The 14162-nt window shown below is 30.7% G+C and overlaps 1 protein-coding gene across 1 annotated transcript in view; it reads left to right on the forward strand.

Annotated features, from left to right (window-relative positions):
* The first annotated feature begins 7843 nt into the window (after positions 1-7843).
* LOC121129428 (vang-like protein 2) overlaps positions 7844-14162 on the forward strand; it is a 94186-nt gene continuing 87867 nt past the window's right edge. The window contains exon 1 of the mRNA XM_040725150.2: positions 7844-8214. The gene's annotated coding sequence lies outside the window, so the exon portion shown is untranslated. The remainder of the gene's footprint in view (positions 8215-14162) is intronic.

A 14162-nucleotide genomic window follows, 5' to 3' on the forward strand; every position in this document is an offset into this window, starting at 1 on the left:
TACCTCGAACATTTTCACCGCCGGTTATTTTGCCGCCTTCATTTTTGCCACTCTTAATTTTTCTTCGACAATTACTTTATTGTTGTAACTCAATCATATTAATCATATAGCTCACATCTTTACATCAATAATACAAAAACATTCAGTTAACCCATCATATTTGCCTTCATATAAATTTTTGGAGTATTTTAAATACTACTTTGAGTTGAAGAGTCGCTTAAAATACCGCGTGACTATGATATAAAATTTCGACAATTATTCTAGTTTTATAATTCTAAACATTTTTGTTTTTGTACATCAGTACAACTATATTTCGACATAATTACAACATCTATGCAATACACACGTGTTAACAAACTTAGAGACAGTGGGGTTCTCGTACTTCTTATTTAATATAAAATATGCTCTATTTTGGTTACAATAAAATTTATTTTTCGGACCCAAGACCAGCATAATTAAAACAAAAATATTTTGGTCTTAATATCAATTTTAACTTTTTTTTAAATTCCAGGTTTAAGTGGTCTCATATGTTACTCATTTTATTAAACTCAAATAAACAAATGGTTGGACGTCTATATTGTTCACACAGAAGAAGTAAATCCTTTTTTCGATAGACGTAGTTTCAGAATTTTACAAAGTTCATATGAGTTGACCAACATAAACCTCTATTCAAGAATTATTTTTTCATCAGAACTGGTTTGATCAGAGGAGCTTGTGCTCTTTCAGATACTATTACACCTAATTTACTTATTCATTTTAGATGATTAGTTGTTAATTATTTCATCATTATTTTCCGTTTTTTTCTTCTCATAGTTATAATATAAAAATGTAAAAAGGCGAAGAATATGTTATGGGTACAAATCTTAACCAGGACAAATTACTACTAGAAAAATATAGAAGACAACACTAACACCAACAAAACTACCTAAAATCATTTTTTTTTTGTTAGGGAGGCATCACCGTACTCAAAGAAGATAGATACAAATACTTCCACAACGAGTAATTTTGCTTTTATTAAAGTCTATTTTATCAATTCGAATATATTTCCGCAAATTATTTCTTCCTTTATTACTTCAGGTGGGTGGAATGGACCCAACCATATCTTCCTTATAGTCTTTGAAACCCAAGAAATTATATACGTCTTTCACTAGTTTGTTCCCTGCCAACATTTTTGAGCACATGGTATATATATAAATATACGGTTATCCATTTTTCCACTCTCCAAAGGACATGGTTTGTAGATGTGGAAACAAAAGGTTTTTCCACATTTATATGGCATTGGATATTCTATTTGATAAGATATAATTAGTATTAAACAAATCAACATTTAGTAAAACGCTATTTATTTTAGAAAAGTACAGATAATTACTTGATATTTTGCACATTCTTACCTACAATGATATTATTCTTTTTTTGATAACAGAGATATTCACATCTTAACTCTTTACTCTCCATATTATGATACGTTTTGAGAAAAACATTTTTAACAACAGGAACGTTACTTTTATTGCCTGTTTATAAAGTTTTTTCTTAATAAATTTATTAGTTTTTGAAAAGTTTTATGTTCCAATTCCGTACACCAGGAGTTTTACAGGATCGAGGATTATCTCACCTAAATTCAATTCCATTAGACGAAAATGTGAATAGCTTTCCAAAAAATAAGTTTTGATCCTTTACAGATTTTGTATGTTTGCCCACTGACAAAATAAAAGAACGTTCTATAATTTTAATAGTATGTTTATTTTCGTGTGGATACACTTTACCGAAAACATATTGCCGAAAGCCACTTTTCCGATTGACATATTGATGAACAGACACTTTGCTGTATGACACCTTTGCTTACCGGGCACTTTTCGGAATGGACACTATGCCTAATGGATATTTTGTCCAAAAGACCTTTCATGTTACACCAATTTTAAAAGATAAAATATTGAATTATGAACTTTGAATTGCAATGATTAAGTATCAATTATTCCATAGATGTTTCATTTCGTAATAAAAAGGCTTCAAAAGTTGTCTAAAACTACTCATGAAACAAAAAAAAAAGATCCAATAATTAATTAAACAAATAAATTAGAAAGGGAAAAAATGTTTGCAAAAGATAAGAAGTCAATCAGTAGAGATTCAATAGACAAGGCAAATGAATAAATCGTTGAAATTGAACTTGTTGGAGCTACTAAGTATCTGGTTAATTCTTAATTGGCAGTCCTTTATCCTGAGGTTATCTCTGATCTTAAAATTACCAAGATTTGTTTGTCATTAGTTCAGTCTAATATATAATTACATAGTATTGCAATATGAAGCATCATCATTTTTATTTTTTTGGTCAAAGTAGTAATTCGGCAAGTTGTATTGACAAATTTTCCTAGAATCGTTTATTATAACAGTGAAAGACATAACATGAACAAAAAAAATGGATGAAGTTGTCCTTTCCATTTAGCAAAGAAGCACCCACAAGACCCAATGCCTCCACCTCCATACTTGATGGCTGGGACAGTGCTCTTGAGGGCATAAACAGCATTTTTCCATCTCCAAAGACGAAGAGTCAATTTGATGCAAAATAAATCAATATTCAGCCTTGAAAAGGAACTTCAAAAGTTATGGAGTAAGAATGAACGCTCCTCATTTGACCACATCACCTTCTCCAAAGATTCCTCTGAATCATTCAAGTGTTTATTAGCAAACTTCAGACGGACTTTTATGTATTTCTAACCGTCACATAATGTAATTTCCTGGATTTTTTTTAATATTCTGTCTCTCACTGTTAAAATAAACCTACAGACTGTTATTTTCTTTATCAGTTGATCAAAACCATTATTTCCTTCACTGTATCTACTTGAACATTGTTAAGTTTGTAATGAAATTTAATGGCAGTTACAACCAGATATTCAGGCTTTCATAAATGCAAATAAAATGTTCCCTTAATTCATAGAGATGTCCATTGGGTGTTATTTACATCATTAGGATTAAATGTATATAAGTTGACATGCCCAATTCGGATCGTTGGACAGTAAATAGTTGAAAAAAACCAATTCGTTTTCAGCCAATCGACATATAATATAGTGAAAAGAGACATGAGTAGTAGAAAAATCAACAGCTGAATAAGAAATTCAATGTAAATTTCCATGTTAGCAGGATAATCTTTTCTTCAAACACAATCAGAGAGATAACTATACCAATCAATAGCTGACAAGAACACTCATAGACAATTTGGATATTCACTGAATTAAAATTAAGATGTACATTTTTATTTTAGTGAAATATTTTCGTGTTAAAAAACTAATCGAGAGGATACTGGATGGTTCATTGAAATCTGAACACTTACTAATTCAATAATTAATGAAGGTTGAATGATTGAAATTAATTCACATTTGGATATATTAAGGCATAAGTAATTAGTTACAAAAACAAAACAAATTTGAGCTCTTAACCTTATGTACAAGTCGACAAAATGAGACTTGAACGTGATTAACAAATTTCAATTCAATAGATGCTACAAGTTTAAAGAGTGTTTTAATATGTTGAGTAAACGCACCCTATGACCGAGTATTATAGATAGGTATATATTTTTGTTTTACAACAAATAAATTATGAGAGTCATAAAACAAACAGATAAGAAGGGAATACACACCAAACAAAAATATATAGTCCAGTAACCTTTTTGGGTATCCTGATAAATGTAAGAGACAAACATGTTAAAAAGTTATAAATTTCACCTTAATTTGTATAAAAAGATATACTTTTTTTGACCCGTAGGTGAATACAACATTACATCAAAAGGGGAGTGGGGGGCAATAAGAAATAGAGGAAGCAAAAATTACAATTAAGGGTATGATGATGATTAAAAATCTCACAACCGCTGTATGCACAGACAGAGATCACGCATCATACCGGGTGATGCATTGAAATTGTCCTTTTTTCATTTTTGAAGAAGACGAAGAAGTCAATAATATAATTAGGATATTTAATCAAAATGTAAGACAATTTTTATTCATAAAGTGTATATGTTATGTACAAGTTGCAACCCAAAAATGATATGACTCATTTTAAAAGAAGGATTTACCAAGTGGTCCATTAAAATCTGAATTTTGAACTTCAACAATATATAATTTATTAATTTACAATATCATTTTAGCAAAATTAATATTGTAAATAGATGGGTGTATGATCTTTCTCAATCATTAATGTACTCTACCTAAGTGACAATGATGGTTTCCAGGGGTGGAAGGCCTGTCACCTGTTGCAGATGCAGTCCTCTGTATTGGCGTGACAGTGGCGTTGAAGGCCTTGGTGCTTGCATGACGGACACTGCAGGCCTTCTCCTCCACATAGAACCAAAAGGCGTCGACGAGAGGGGTGGGCATTAGGGCTGTAGAGCGCTAAAAGTGTTTTTAAAAAAAAAGAGTTCAAAATAACTCAAAGACTTACTTAAAAGAGTGTCTTGCAGCGTAGAAGATGGATTTCTTCCATTGTTAGTATCCAAAGTGACCTCTATACCCTTGCAAAGTTCTTTTTCCACCGTTTGCTATCTCTCTGGACAGTGTGAAACCCCGAGATCTCTTTCATGGGGGCTCATGGACTTGTGGGGATTGGCCTAGGCTGTTTTTTTTTCATTCCTCCAGATCCAGTTTGGCCTTTTTGATGGATACTTTATTCCTCTCCAACGTATTGTACTTGCTGACGGCCTTGACGGTGGACCTGGAAACGCCTAATTGCTTGCTGTGGGCCTATTGAAATTTGTCGATAACTCCCAAGTGTCATTTTCTCAACTTGTACGTAAAAATAAAGATATAAAGTTAGTTTTTTTTTTGTAACTAACTGTTTATGCTTTAATATATCAAAATATGAATTAATTTCAGTCGTTCAACAACATTGATTGTTGAATTAGTTAGTTTTCGGATTTGAATAGACCACCTGGTACATTCAAGGATTAGGAAAATGGAATAGTTGAATATTCCATAGATAATCTATATATTAATGATCTAATTTTTGACAACTTTATTAAAATTATTCTGTGGCACATTATAAAGTTCAAATACCCAGAGTTATATTACTCATATATTAATAATAACCATGTTATTTTAATAGATCAAAATGAGATGATAGTATCCATTTTATTATTGGTCATTAGAATAACCAATGTTGTTATTAAATAATGCAATTTAAGAAAAATAATTTTGAAACTATGCAATTTTTTTTTACAAGTTGCAACTTGTACACAACATATATATTATCAAAGAATAATTGGCCAATGTTTGAGCGATGATACAATGACAATCCTTCATTTTGATTACGTCCAAAATATGATAATTGAGGGGATTGCAATCCACATATGAGAGCAACTAAAAAATTTATATTTGTCGTATTATAATTGTTTATATGGACACTCTTCTGCTACAAAATATATCCTCCATTTGATTTGGATAATTTTCTTTGATCCAGGGTAAACCAACTTCCTAGAAGAACCCTTATTTGGAAAAAAATATATCTTTTTTTGCCCCATTCACTGATTCTGTGGTTATCTCATCCAAACCATCCCTCCCGAGAGATCCTACATTTTTTTTACACCATGGTATTTGATATATATAGGGAGGGAGTTTTTGGAGAAGGCAGGCCCAATACTTATGGTACTACTGAATGCATGATCTTATTTAGAGGAACACATAATTTAAATTTTGTATTACATCAGAAATTTATTCGTCGATTGTCTTCAAACTCCATGCCATTACGCCGCTAAGACACATACCTTCCTGAGCAACAACTTTCTGGACTTTTGGTACCTCGACATACGGCCTTCCAGACGGGACTACTATATCTAGAGGAGAGAATGTGAGCTTCTCCTCACAGCAGTCTCCAGTCTCTACAGGCTTCCGTCAAGAAGGAGTGGACCAATATGGTCTGACCACATAGTCAAGGTCTGCAAGGGATTTAGGTCTCATATAGAGGCAATTATTAGAGCTGAGGGTTGAATATAAGTTGTGTGGAGTACTATTTTTAAATGATTTTGTGTAATAAATGTACTCACAAAACCTCTCTTTTAAATTTTACTGTTGAAAAATTGAAAAAAAAATAAAAATATATATTGCCATTTTAGAAATATTAAGCACAATATATTCAGAACATATTTAACTTGTTTTTGTTATTGGACTCATAGAAGATAAATTTACTCATACGAGAAAAAAGAAAAACACCGTCTATATTTCCAAATATCTATAGTTACAAAGAGGAGAATCACAACATTTAATTTAGCATTATTATGGCGAAAATGCTAAATTATTATATTTAAACACATATTTATATTGTATATTTGTATTTTTAAAACAATTTACACGAAAAAAAAGGTGATTATCAAGAATCAGCTTTCTATAATGTTTTGATTTTAAAGGATTGAATGAGATGTACTTCTGCTCTAGAAATGAGAATCTTCTACATTTCTAATAAATATAAACTAGAGTTTATATTTAATATAAATAATTTAAATTAAAGAAAAAAGATCTCACTCAACAGCCGTTTTTATTATATATTCATACTTTTTGCTAAGCTGGAGCGATAGTTTTTCTTTTAGAAGGAGATGTTAACAGCACGATGATCTATTAAAGTATGAAGATAAAAGTGTACGCGCACCAAGCGTTTTCCTTTCAAATCCCGAAACTGTGTTTTTTCTCTTCAAAAAACAAAACAAAGTAAAACATCTTTCACATCCTTGAGTTGAGCCCCAATCCATTGGTTGGTTTCGAGACTACAAACCCACAATTTGCTATTGCAAAAGGGGCAAAGGGCCTGGGAGTAAATCAATGATTGCCTATAGCATTCTTACTTCTTCATATTGATGTTCATTAATGGAAACTACAGGGTGTGTATGTAAATTATTACGGTCAGCAAACAAAAAATATATATTTAAAAAAAAATCTTGTCAAATCATAAGTACTCTTTTTTATTGGATGAGTCCTCCATTAAAAGCAATGAGCGCCTAAATACGGCCTCTAAATCTGGTGGTAGAGTCTTTGACAGTTTTGTTCTCAGTGTAGTTGGCCCGTACCTTGTAGACGGTGTACTTCTGGTTCTGCATTTCTGTGTGCGCTTGCATTTGAGTTACCCTCGGTGGCGCTTCTCCATAAGTAATCAAGGGGATTCAAGACGGGAGATGACTGAGTAGGGGCGGCGTCTGCAGGATTATATTTTAAGGGGAGGGAGTTTGGTTTTCCCTTTATACTTAATTTTTTTTGTTTTATCATTATAAATTTAGCTTCATCCTAGGATTTGATAGGATGACTTTTTTTTTTTTTTGTGGTAAATAAATGCTTAAACTTCTAAAATATGTTGAATTTTGGTTCGTCCATAATTGTTTTTCTTTGTCTACACGAAAAATTTGTAGGAGGAGCTTCAGCCCTTTAGCCTACCTCCTACGGAGTCCACATGCCCTTAGGACTTTGGGTACTTTACAGACGTGACCCATCCTTCTGTTCAACACAGATGTCATCATTAATATATCAATCAATTGATCAAAAAATTCACGGAACATCCTTCGTATAAAAATGTACTCATATGGGATTAAATTGTCCAGAAAGTTTTGCTCATGATTAAAGTTTCGTGCATTAAATGTCAAAATCATTTTCAATTAATTTGAACGACTATAAAGATAGAAAAAATCCAAGGGTGGAAAATTTAAAAGGCTCACCCTGTATAACTACTTAGTTCGTACGCACATTGATGAATTGTAATAAAAGAATGGAAGAGTAGTGTTTCCAGTGAAGAGGGTTTCTTTTTTATTATGATCCAACCACCCTAATTTTTCTTCATTTCTTTTTCTTTTCTTCTTCTTACAACATCTTTCTTTACCTGTGGAGTGCGCTTTTAACAACCTGTAGAGGTGGTGGCGGTTGTTGTTATTTTTTAATAATTTTCCATGCTGCTTCAGTGTGCTCCTTTAATGTGTATATGTGTAGAATGGGTTTTTCTTTCATAGTAGGCTTCCCCAGTTGATTAGTTCCTGTGTTACCTGAAACTCCTGTGATTCTGTTGTTTATTAAGAAGTGAAATTGTTGTGATTTATAGGAAGACACTTGTGTTTTTTTCCCCCTCAACCAAAACCTAGAGAAAATATATAATAATATAAATCTCTTTATTGTCTTACAGAAGACGGATAAATATTCTTCTCTTCTGTTACGTGCATACAAACATATATAGATGCAACCTCCTTCCAAAGAACAATAGGTAAGAATGATGCTTAAAGAAATATAAAAATAATATAGGTCGATGAAGCACGGTTATTATTATTATGTACGAAAGCCCTTTGCAAAAAAAAAAAAAGAATAATATTAAAATTAACGGTTTTCTATGTACTGATGTATAAATATCAGAACAATCCGTCAAGTTAAACTATAAACCAGGGGCCATAAAACCATTTTTTCCACGTTGTTGGTAACATATCAACAAATAAATTATTTTAAGTTGAGATTTGAAAGATTAGGAAAGGAGTCAATAGTGATGCGAGTCTCCAGACTGATCTTGTTCTCATGATCAAATTTAAAAGATTTAGTTTCAATCTCAATTAGTATTGTGGCAGTTCATATTTAGAACTGAAGACTGGAGTCTCTTTCAATTCATACTCGATCCAGTCCACTTTGTTCCTGCATATCTGCTTTAAAACTTATAAACTTCGGTTTTACTGTATTTCTCTTTCTTTTAATGCCATTCTGAGGGACTGATATGTCCAAGACCATATAAATAAGGACTAAACAAAAATAATCTTGATCTTTTAAAGTTTTGATTTCTTTCTCATCATCACGACTAAAGCAATTCGAAAAAGCAAATGTATATAAATTCCTTAAAAAGTTTGGGTTTTTACCCTTGTCAGTTCTTAGTTTTGACTTTTTTTGACATAATACTTAATTTTTGTAGTTTCCAATTTAGTAGACTTAATTTTGTATTTACGGTATTGATCTTGTTGTAATGATCAAACCAAGGCAATTTGATAAAACATATGTATTTTGGTCAAGATAAATCAAAGTATAGGTTTGGACCCTTTATAGTTCTAGGTATTGCCTTTTTGACATCAGTTTTAATTGATGTAGTAACCAATTTGTTATCCTTAAAGTCTTGATCTCGTTGTAATGATCAAAATAAAATTATCTTGGTCAATATCTTTCAAAATCTGCGTTTTAACCTTTTACAGTTCACGATCTTGCCTTTAATTATTGTCTTTTTGACAATCCGTCTTGATATCTATAGACATCAATCAAGGAAAGTCTCATTTATACCTATCAAAGTGTTTTTTCAACACATTCATGTCTTGAAGATGATTTTTTACTTGTATATATAAAAAACAACAAGATTAACATATTTTTCGGCGTTCTCTATCCCTCAAAAATAGTCTTGGCATGTTTTGAACAGCTCAAAAGTCTTGTCTCTCATAAGATAGTACTGATGACTACACTCTAACATAAATAACTGGGAAAAAGGTAGCAAGTTTTTGACATTTACTTTTCGCAATATTTACATACATATTTAAGTGAATAATTAATTCGGTTAATATTTTTTTTTTTTTTCAATTTCGTTAATGTAATTACATATGCTTATAATAATAGAAGAGAAAATTCTCATTCACCATCTGTTGTCCAGTGTTGTCCATGTACCTATAATCTACTCACACATAAATAATCCTCGTTCTTGATAGATACTCTCCAGGGGGTAAGAATGAAATTGCACACGCTTTGATACCCCTTTTCAAAAAGAGTTACAAGGTTTCCATAGTAAAGAATGAGGCTCTGTGCAGAGGTTCCACTAGTTAGCCCCATTTTATTTTATTTTTTAATCTAAAGTAGAAAAATATTACGTACGTATTACCTTTTTTGTATTTAAGAAAATTATGAGTTTTTACCTAAAATAGTGTAAAAAAATAAATAGATTCTCTGGGAAATTTATGTTTTTCAAATTAATTTATTTTGTATTGAATTAAAAATATATATATATAATGAAATACTACCCCTACGTGATAAACGTAAATTGTTTGATATTATTTTTATTAAATAGAATAAACTCTCACCAGTACAAAGTAAATAATATATATTAGAGCCCAAGATAGAGAAGGGATCGATTAAACATTTTTTATTTTCTCAAAAAGCAATCATGAATCTTTGATTAAAAGCCGCACAAAACAGACTAATAGCTAATATCCCAAATAATGCCTCTGCAAAAGAAATGATCTTTTTATAAAGTTGACCATTTATGTAGGGAACTTTGTAAGGCCTAGGAGATGTATTAATGGCATATGTAAGTATGTGTTCTTTTTTCCCTTATATATCGTGATGGATGATGAAATTTGATATATAATTTTTTTTAATATAAAATGTTGTATTAATGCTTTATCCTTCCTAAATAAAATGGCGATGAACTCAGAGGATGATTTTTCCCTTATACCAAGTATTGTAACGATCCTTATTTAGGACTAAAAACTACTATCATGTCCAGTTTAGTCCTGAAGATCAGTCCTAAAATTCATAAAGTTCAGCCTTGATGACGTCACTTAATTTTTTTCCATCATTTTTACTCAGCTCTAGTACTCAGTGCTTAACAAAAACGTAGTGTAATTTCCTTTCATCTTTTTTAATTAATTTTCATAAGTTGTGTCCTGTATGATTTAAAACAGATGATTCTGCGTATTATGAACTCAAAAAAGATATTACCGAGGATTTGATAATAATTTATAGCAATCAATGATCTTAGTATATAATTTGTATCATTTCATACTCTGTCATGGATAAAATGATCGATTCAATGTTTATTATAATCAATAGCTAAATTAACAGATGATCTCAAGAAAAATACAGAATAATAGCAACCATATGATTTTTTAAATGTTTCCTTTTCCTCCATACAGTCGAGGTTGAGAGTGGATAAAAAAGCTAGTCGTAACTGACAGTCTGAAAGGTCAAGAGTCTTAAGAACTGGTCTTAAGGAATTATATAACAGGTCCTAAGACTAGACCAAATAAATAGGGACTGACAAGAAACTAGTCCTAAGACGAACTAAAAATAATATAAATATTTTAATACTTGTTTTACTAAAATTATAAAATTTAAACAAAAACGTCCCTAAGAGTAATTCACATGCACCTACAGATCTAGGACTAACACAGCATTTCCTCTCTAACATAAAAATATACAATGCATTTTATATCAGCTGATGTCATCTGTCGATATTTCTGCTACTTTCCTCCTTATCAGTGTTCTGAAAGTTGATTTGTTGAATTATGATAAGCTCCTTCTTTTAATTTATAAACCATTCCCAACAATAAGTATTTATTAAAAAATGCCAAAGTTGGAAAGAATTGGCTATCTTCCAACTAATTTTGGGCCTTTTTTCTCTTTCTTCTCGGAAAAAGGTTGTCTTATTCAATAAAGGTAACAACGTACCAAATACTGTAACTCAAAAAGTAAAAATATCTCTGTTATTGCCTCTACGTTAAGGCATTTAGGTCATATTTTATACATATCTAAATAACGCTATTCCGTATTTAATAGAAACGGAATCTTCCACCCTATGTTTGAAAATTCACTTTTTGTTTCTCTTTCTTGCTTTACAAAAAACCTCTTTTGAAGCATTTCTTTGTCCTCGTTTATTTATGACTTTTTCCTTATCGATCCTTCGGATCGATCAAAGAAACTTAGCGACTTTCTGATAAATTCTTTATGACTATATTCATTTCACGTATGCTTTAAAAAAATTCTGACATATTGTTTTTATTTTTTGAATAAAATTAATCCACGTTATTTGAGCCATATTACATGGTTTAAAATATAATTAACAATCGTTGGGTCTGCCTCAAAGATATACCACATTTGATATTTTGGCGTTAATGAGAAATGAAGTAATTTAAATATATGAAAAATTAATATTTTTGCTGGTATTATTCATATTTTTGTATTGCTTGGTTAATATTAATACTATTTCAAATAAAAAACAGTCAGTTTTTTGAAAATTATTTGGTTCAATAACTCTTATTTTGGACCAAAATGTTTTTTTTTGTCTGTTACACCAATAATATAAAGAGTGGGGACTTTATATCCCGAACAAGTTTATACCTCAATGTCTTGGCAACCTACAATCTATGTGTATCAAAAGTGCGCTCATCATATTCAGTTGAAAAAAAAGTACAAGTTAAAATATAAATTTTACCGATGTCCTCCGAATACGAACACCATTTGTCCATTATTGTGTGCTTCTGCACACACCCAAATACGCAAAAAAAAAAAAGTCATACGTAATTATGCTAAATGATGTTAACAGATCCATTATCTTGCTAAAATTATAATTTGTTACTGTTTGTCCAAACCTCGTAATTGGAACCTGATTTATTTTAAGACCTTTATATTTTGATCAGACTATATGTGCTTCTAACTACTTGGATCTGAACCTCTTGAACTGCTATGTGTCGTGTGCCTTGAAGAGAGAGTCCCATAAATGTGTGAATAACCCTGTTGAGTCCTTCTGGGCTTCCATTCTCAAGCAGTAGCTAAAGTGGACATGGATCTCTTCATCAAGGCTTGTGCCAGGTTAGAGTCTTTAACTGAAGCTTGCGAGGGTTTTTTTAAAGTGATTAACTTCACTATGGCCCCCTACATGTATGAAAATCATATTTGTGAATTCACAATTAATTTTTGGAAATAAATTGTAATATACAATATCCTTCAATTTTCCAGATTTAAAATGTCCATCCTGCAGAGATATACATTCAAATAATTAGATAACGAATATAATGGTCTACGAGTGTACGTTTTTGTTTGAGAGTTATGAGTGGAGAAGTAACAATGCACACATTTTTAAGCGTACATAGATAGATTTGTAAAATTTTCTTATAAAAGTTATTATGTCCCAAGCGAATTGTACGATAATATCATTGCACGCTAGACAATGGGTGCATATTTACATCTCTAATTATGAGTTCTTGCATTCTATTCATTCTTTCGAAAATGTCAACCAATCACACGTTAGACAAGGAGAACCATGCTGAAAATCTTCTTTATACTAGACTTAATAAGGATTGTCTTCGACTTTTATAAAATATATTTTTTAAAAGCAAGCTCTATGTTAGTTTTTGTTTAGAATCTCTTTGTTCGTAATGTGAGGTATTACTGTTTATAGTTATAAATAAATTAATCATTTCCACAATATGCAACTCATTATCAATTCTGAAGAATCTTTGTTTTTTAAGTATTATGAAGCATTGAAATTGAATAACGTTTTTGATGAAATTTTTTTTTGTATACATATAAATATTCGAATAACTTTAAAACGATCCGCCTGTTTTTACAAATATTTTCCTTCTTCTATTCCTGCATTTACTTTCTTAATATGTGAAAAAAAACAAAAAACAATGTAATCTTGATTTGTTATAAATGTATTTTGACAACTTTTCCCAATAATTCAATAATGAACCAAAGGAAAATCATTTGACGGCTCAATAGAAAGATATTTCATGGTTTATAAGTAGAGACTCTTGAAATATGACTAAGTGCTTTCAAGTTCTATAGAGCCTTTCCATGTTACGTCAGCATATTTGATGTGTGTAATTTTTGGGGCATAAAGAACCAAAATTTATAAACAAAACATAACTCTTTTTTCAAATATTGGAATTAAAAAATGTAGCAACATACTTATAAAAGGATTAAAACCTTACTGTCTATCAAAAATATATTCATCTATTGCTAGAATTATTATCTATCCGACCATAAAATATTTTAAAAATATGTTATTAAATCATTATAGAATCTAATTTATAGTTTGTCAAAAATAAATTAACTATTATAATTGAAAGGAATATATATTTTTTGACAATTATCCTACTTTTTTCGTCCGTAATCGATCAAAATAAATAAAAAAATCTGCATATCTAGCCTTTTCATAGGGATTCTTCTGTACATATTAATTTGATTATATTCAAATATGATTCTTTATTATTGACATCTTGCCATCAAGTAGTATTCAAAACCACTTGATGAAGTTTAATCAAACTTGATTGGAAATTTGTCCATTTTATAAAACTTCATAAAATGTACTTAGTACATGTGACCCCTTAAACCAGACCATTTTATATTTTGTAACAATAAAGGATTTTCACTGACGTCATAAATTCCATCCTATTTGAAATAAAACGCCATCTG

This window comes from Lepeophtheirus salmonis, chromosome 14 (genome assembly GCF_016086655.4).
Source record: "Lepeophtheirus salmonis chromosome 14, UVic_Lsal_1.4, whole genome shotgun sequence".
In the NCBI taxonomy this organism is placed as follows: domain Eukaryota; kingdom Metazoa; phylum Arthropoda; class Copepoda; order Siphonostomatoida; family Caligidae; genus Lepeophtheirus; species Lepeophtheirus salmonis.